The 7,212-nt window shown below is 46.9% G+C and overlaps 1 pseudogene; it reads left to right on the forward strand.

Annotated features, from left to right (window-relative positions):
- The first annotated feature begins 963 nt into the window (after positions 1-963).
- On the forward strand, positions 964-5,821 carry LOC110314638 (annotated as a pseudogene).
- The last annotated feature ends 1,391 nt before the right edge of the window (positions 5,822-7,212 follow it).

A 7,212-nucleotide genomic window follows, 5' to 3' on the forward strand; every position in this document is an offset into this window, starting at 1 on the left:
ATGGTAGCTCGCAACCACCCGTAACAAGGCCTGACACCCTCTTCTGGAGTGTCTGAAGACAGCTACAGTGTACTTACATATAATAAATAAATAAATCTTGAAAAAAAACTCATAGCCACACGTTTATACACCAACAACCTGTATCACAAGAGACTCAGATGACCCTGCCCCTCTCTGAACCAGTATCCCAGGACAATTTAACTTGTTGACTAAGCAGAAAGACTNAGGAAAACGATGTTGGTAAGTGTTGGGACAGTGATATGGCTCAGTGTATAAGTGTCGGCTGCCAAATTAAGACCTGACTCTNATNGACAGGATCCACATGGGACAAGGAAAACTGATTGCTGAAGTTGTATTCTGACCTCCATACATGTGGTTTGACAAACATGCATGTGTATATACAGAGAGACAGAACGAACAAATTGAAACGCTAAAGATTAATAAAATATGTATCCTTAAAATGATAAGGGAAAACACAAACATTAAAAAAAAACCCGAAATTATAATGCCCAATGGTAATGTACCACCTGAGAGTATGAATAAAAAGCTGTAAATCTCACTCCAAGCTGACACACAGGAAGAATCTCAGAAAATTTTGAAAAGAAGGAAATATTTCACATAAAAACAAAAAGGAACAAAGCAAAACACACTTGAATTTGTACTGTTGTGTGAGATGTTCACACATGTCTGCTACAACATGGCTCTGACAGTGATGTGCACAGGTGAGGCAGACACTGGTGGGCTGAGGAAACACCATCTGTGTAAGACCTGAGTGCAGGGGATCTACTGCCTGGCCTAGCCACAGCTCTGAGAAAGTCAGAGTGTGGTGCCTAGGAGGGAAGTTCCCCTTCCTGTGGGGCTGTTGAAATATGACCTCATGATGGGAACTGCCCTGCCTTCAAGACCACGTCTTGTTTCCAATCCCTTCAGAAAGGCTCTGTAGCTCTGCCCTCAAGCACACCTGCAGTCTCTGAGGAGATGCCATGACCTGCACCTTCACAGCCCTGCTCTGTCTTGGTGAGATGTGAACGGAGGAGGGGGGATACTTAGGTCTGAGGTCTGGAAAAGATGAGGGCCTGTATGTAGCTCAGCACTCACCCATCAGGAACCTCAGGATCTCAGAAGTTTCTGCAGACTTCCTCAGCCTTATGAACAAATCTCTTACAAAGAACTCTCTTCCAGGACTCACTCTGAGACTCTGGATCCCAGTGCTGACAGGTGAGTGTGTCTGCAGCTGTCCTGAAATGCTCTTCTCTTCATATCCAGGAGCCATGCCTGGGCAGTGAAGGTGGAAAACACCACATGTGCGTTAAGTTAGTCCAGGGGGTGACTGGAAGATTGCGGGGTTTAGGACTGCAATCTGAGGGTGCGTGTCCTGAGTAGTAGCTGCTCTGTTGCTTACAGGGTCCCTCCCTAAGCTCAGAGTATAGCCAGACTCTGTGGTCTCACCGGGGACTAAGGTGACCTTCTTGTGTGAGGAGACAATCAGATCCAGGAAGTAGGCCTCTTTAAAAAGTGATGCCTGACTGATAAGTGGATATTAGCCCAGAAACCTAGAATACCCAAGATACAATCTCCAAAACACAAGAAAATCAATAAGAAGGAAGATGAACACGTGGATACTTCATTCCTCCCCAAAATGGGGAATAAAATACCCATGGAAGAAGTCGCAGAGACAAACTTTGGAGCTAAGATGAAAAGATAGACCATCCAGAGACTAACCCACCCGGGGGTCCATCCCAATAATCAGCCACCAAACCCAGACACTATTGCATACACCAGCAAGATTTTGCTGAAAGGACCCTGATATAGCTATCTCTTGTAAGGATATGCCAGTGCCTGGCAAACGCAGAAGAGGATGCCCACAGTCATCTGGAGGACAGAACACAGAGCCATCAATGGAGGAGCTGGAGAAAGTACCCAGGGAGCTGAAGGGTTCTGCAACCCTATAGGTGGAACAACAATTTGAACTAACGAGCCCCCCCAGAGCTTGTATCTCTAGCTACATATGTAGCAGAAGATGGTCTAGTCAGCCATCATTGGGAAGAGAGGCCCCTCGGTCTTGTAAACTTTATATGCCTCATACAGGGGACCACCAGGGCTAAGAAGTGGGAGTGAGAGGGTAAGGGAGGGGGGGTAAAGGGGACATTCGGGATAGCATTTGAAATGTAAATGAAGAAAATATCTAATAAAATAATTTTTTTTTAAAACGAATACCTATATAAAGAAGTCACAAAGAAGAAACAGAAGCCAGCAAACAAGGCTGACTTCTCATTCTCAGATGTAGACTATCAAGATGCAGGACAATATCAATGTTCTTACAGCACCCAGGATAAAGCATCAGACTACAGTGACCCCCCTGGAGCTAGTGTTGACAAGTGAGAGAACACACAGGGTCCTAGGCCTCAGGTTTTGACTGTCCAGACTTGGCTCAGTTAACAGGAATGCCCAATGCTCACTGTCGGAACCTCAGAGCCAAGGTGGATAATGAGGCCTGGGGACACTTAACTGATTCCTTCTTCTCTCCTAGGAGCCTATGAGAAACCCAGGCTTTCAGCCCAGACCAGCCCTGTGGTGACTTCAGGAGGGTATGTCACCCTCCAGTGTGAGTCCAGGCAGAGCTATCACAGGCTCATTCTGACTGTAGAAGGAACAAAGAAGCTCTCCTGGAGAGAGGACTCACAGTATGACTACTCTACTGGGAATTTTCAAGCACTGTTCTCTGTGGGCCCTGTGACCCGCAACCAGAGATGGATATGCAGATGCTACAGTTACAACACAAAGAGACCATACTTGTGGTCAGATCCTAGTGAACCCCTGGAGGTCCTGGTCTCAGGTAAGGAACCCCAGGTGGTGTATGTGAGGATCCAGGGCTCTTTAGAACTTTAACACAGAGCACAGGACACACCGTGTCCAAAGACACAGAATCCAAGGCTCACAGTGACAGCCAGGCCCAGAGTTCCCAGTAGGGAGATGATTCTTTATGAGGGCTTCTGTTACTGTGGATCAGCTTTAGCACAATCCACCAGAGCTCTGAGAATCTGGAATAACAGAGACAGGAAGGATGATAGTAGCCAGAGAGCTTGAGGATACCAGGAGGACACGCCCTGGAGAACACAGAATCAACGAAGCAGGAATCCTAAGAGCTCAAAAAGCCTGCGTGGGTGTGACCTAGGACCTCTGCATACATGCTGTGGCTGGTCCAAATAAAATATTTTTTTAATGGTGGGGGGTTATATTTCACTATGTAGTCCTGATTTAATGTCCTAGAATTCACTGTGTAGACAAGGCTGACCTCTAATTCAGAAATCCACTGGCCTCTGCCACCTGAGTGAACAGATTAAATGTCTGTACCACAACCACCAGGCTTCCTTCAGGTAATTATTGGTATCCAGAGAGAGGGAGTGGTGATGTCTCTGACACTTTTGCCTACACATGGGATCTTTGTGCTCACAGTGGCTTGCCTTGCCCAGTACTAATATTAGGGTATGTGCCTAGTGTTCTTGCATCTTGTTATTCCATGTTCAGTTGATATCATTGAAAACCCTTCTCTTCTCTGAAAAAGAGGAGCAGTGAATCTGGGGGAGAAGGGGGGTGGAGAGGACTGTGTCATATTAGGAAGGAAGGAAGAATGGGAAGGTGTCTTCTGGTGTATTGTATGAGAGAAGAATAAGTGAAAAAGAAAAAGGCAGCATCCACTGTGGGACATCCTCTATGCCACTTTCAAACACACCCATGTGCTTCTCTCTGACCTCTATGTAGGGAACCTCCAAAAACCAAACATCAAGGCTGAACCAGGTCCTGTGATCGTCTACGGAAGAGAAATGACCATCTGGTGTCAGGGGAACCTGGATGCAGAAATATATTTTCTGCATAAAGAGGGAAGCCAAAAAACACAGAATTCACAGACCCTACAGGAGCCTGGGAACAAGGGCAAGTTCTTCATCCCTTCTGTGACAGGACAACATGCAGAGCAATATCGTTGTTATTCTTACAGCTCAGCTGGTTGGTCACAGCCCAGTGACACCCTGGAGCTGGTGGTGACAGGTGAGGGGACAGTCAGATTCTCAACTCCAGGCTCTGCTCTCAGGAGTTTCCCTCCCCAAAAAGTATGCCAAAAGAACATTGTGACAGGATGAGAGCATGTAACAGACTGCCTCCTTCTCTCCTAGGAATCCATAACTAATATAAACTCAGGCTTTCAGTATTGCCAAGCCCCGTGGTGACAGCAGGAGAGACCATAACCCTCAAATATGTCTCACAGAATAATTACGATAAGTTCATTCTCACCAAGGAAGATAAGAAATTCACAAGCTCATTGGACACACAGTATATACATTCTGATGGAGTGTACCAAGCCCAATTTGTTTGGGGACCCACAACCCCAAACCATACAGGGACATTCAGATGTCATGGCTACTACAAGAATACCCCACAGCTGTGATCAGGACCCAGTAATCTCCGACAAATCCTCATCTCAGGTAAGTCCTCACTGTCATTCTCCCAGCATTTTCTGAGATCCTAAACCCTTTGAAACAGGCCTCCCTCTCTGCTGATATGTAGGGAGAAAAGGACTAAATGGAGACCCTATGTTCTCAAGCCTATGGTTGGGGAGGAGATGGAACATGCACTGGGCAGGAGGGGAGGGCAAAGGTGTTTGGTAAGAACCAAACCCCAGGCCCTAGCTGTCACCTTCCCTCTAGGACTGTCCAAGAAGCCCTCTCTGCTGACTCCCCAAGGCCTTATCCTAGACCCTGGAATGAGCTTCACCCTGCAGTGTTGCTCTGACATCAACTATGACAGATTTGCTCTGCACAAGGTGGGGGCAGCTGACATCNTGCAGCACTCCAGGCAACAGACTGACACTGGCCTCTCCATGGCCAACTTCACACTGGGCTATGTGAGCCACACCACTGGAGGCCAATACAGATGCTATGGGGCACACAACCTCTCCTCTGAGTGGTCAGCCTCCAGTGACNCCCTGGACATCCTGATCACAGGTGAGGACCTCAACAGACTCAATCAGGAACCTAGCCTCTCCTCAGGCTCTCATAAGGGAGCTGATAGCCAGGATGGAGACAGGAATCCTAAGCAGGAGTGGGTGAAGAAGAGGAGAACAGGAGCTGAGCTCAGTCAGAGAAAAGAGTCAGAGGCCCAGGTTCTCAGGGTGGAGTCATGTGTGATTGGAGCTCAGAACAAGGAAGCCAGCCTCTCATCTTCCCTCTTCTCTTTAGGACAGCTCCGAATCACTCCTTCCCTATCAGTGAAGCCTAACTCCACAGTACACTCGGGAGAGAACGTGACCCTGCTGTGTTGGTCAATGTACTCTGTGGACACTTTCATTCTGTCCAAGGAAGGATCAGACCAGCAATCCCTGCGACGAAAATCAAAGTACCATGATCAGCACTTCCAGGCAGAGTTCTCCATGAGTGCTGTGACCTCCCATCTCTCAGGCACCTACAGGTGCTATGGATCTCAAGACTCATCTCTCTACCTGTTGTCATATGCCAGTGCCCCTGTGGAGCTCACAGTCTCAGGTGAGGTGATCCTGACATCTCAGAGTGGCTTACAATTAACACTGTACCAGAGCTCTTCACTGGGGTGGGATTAAGGGCACAACAGGAATGGTTAGACCTAAGGCACATTCCTCAGCACACAACTGGATACCAGCAATGGTCCTTCCTGTAATTCTCACTCACCTTGGGGAGTTTACAAGGCATGTGTAGGAGAGGCAGCAGGAAGAACATCCTCTTCTTGTTCTGTTTCCTAGGAACCATTGAATCCTCCACCTGGCCTCCCAAAACACCCATCTCACCAATTCGTAAGTATCACACACATCCTTGNAGGGACTGTGCTGCAAACACAGGCAGCCTAACAACCAGCTCCTGTTATTGACACTTCTCATTTCTCAGACATGTCAGCTTGGGAGTATCAGAGACCAACAAATACCCCAAAAGAGAAACCAGAGGCTGGGCCTTAACGGTTGGGATATAGAAGGTAGCATCCAAAGAGACACTGAGCCTCAACTTGGATGATGAGGCAGGTGGGTAAGATTGTGAGCAAAGAACCCAGAAAGTCACCTCCCATAATATCCCTAGGAAACAAACATTTCACCTGCATAGAACCTGGCCTGAGATTACTAACAAAGACTCACTTGGAATGTGGGCTCAGATGGGTAAATCTGCTTATGGGCTTGATACAGCTGCAGCTGGAGATCCTACTTGAACAGTCCCTTCCCTTTCTGGGATGCTGTTTCTCTGAGTATAAAAGCCTGGTTCACATGTCTATNTACTTTTGGTGATGGTCGTACCTGTTACCTCTCCTGATAGAGGAGGTCCCCAGAACCTGATTCTGCAGTGAGTCTAGCCCAGAGTCTGCTGATGCATGGCAAGGGTGGCTCTAATATCCATGGTGGGGGATTCAGGCTCCTTCCATCTAGCTCATGGAGTATAATTCTAAGATTCTCTATCAGTTCTGTGATATCCACCCTTAGGAGCATCTTCACGTGCTATGCATACCTATCTCCCAATGTGTTGTCATACAGCAGTGACTCTGGAGTTCATGGTCCCAGGAGAGAAAATATAGATCTTTCTGAGCTAAAGGGGTGTCTCAGTATTTTCCATTTACAATAATTATTAGTTAGCATAGGGTTTGAAATGCGGGAAAGTGTCAGACAGATGGGTATTCACACTCATGAGGGTGGAAGATAACTGTATCATTCTTGGAATGCTCCCTGCTAATGGAATCCAAAGATTTCATGTACTTAGAAAGACCATCTTGGGGAGGCCACAGACAGATAGAGGATCTTATACAGGGACTGGTTCACAGTGCCAATCTCTTCTCCTCACCCTCAAATCAACAATATTCACAGGATCCCTGTCAGACCCTCGCTCTCAGTGTAGCCATGTCCTATGGTGCTTCTGGAAGATGACATAGCATTGGTGTAATAATTACAAACCCTGTTGAAATCGGATGAAAGCGGATTCAAATCCACGCCTCACCCGTGTAGACAGAATTCTCTATGAAATCTAGAAGAGAACAATGTTCACATTAAGGAAAATAAGATCCAAATGTTACAATTGATACCTATTGCTTTGTGAAGTCTGAAACCTTTACCATCTGAGTGAAATAGAGCAGATGTGACTGTACAACTCATCCTTCACTGAGCGGTGACAGCTACGAATGTCTTATGCTAGGCCTTTGTACACCTGT

Source organism: Mus pahari, unplaced genomic scaffold (genome assembly GCF_900095145.1).
Source record: "Mus pahari unplaced genomic scaffold, PAHARI_EIJ_v1.1 scaffold_12373_1, whole genome shotgun sequence".
Taxonomy (NCBI): domain Eukaryota; kingdom Metazoa; phylum Chordata; class Mammalia; order Rodentia; family Muridae; genus Mus; species Mus pahari.